This window comes from Trypanosoma equiperdum (assembly GCF_001457755.1).
Source record: "Trypanosoma equiperdum strain OVI genome assembly, contig: ctg_1589, whole genome shotgun sequence".
NCBI classification, from domain to species: Eukaryota; Euglenozoa; class Kinetoplastea; order Trypanosomatida; family Trypanosomatidae; genus Trypanosoma; species Trypanosoma equiperdum.
Genome location: NW_027123603.1, coordinates 758 through 984, shown reverse-complemented (window position 1 = coordinate 984; position 227 = coordinate 758).

Below are 227 nucleotides of genomic sequence, written 5' to 3'. Positions count from 1 at the left end.
AACAAGTTATATTATAAAGCAAGGCGAGGCAGGAAGACCCAACAGCATGACTTTTGATGATACCCAGATTCAATTACAAACATGATGCTTTGAATCAGCATATAAGAGAGGACAATGAAGGGAAAACAATAACTGTACAAGAAAACTCAATTTCTACGTTATTTTTACTGACAAAAAGAGAAGTAGAATTAAAACAAAATGTGGCAATAAGAAACAGAATAAAAAAC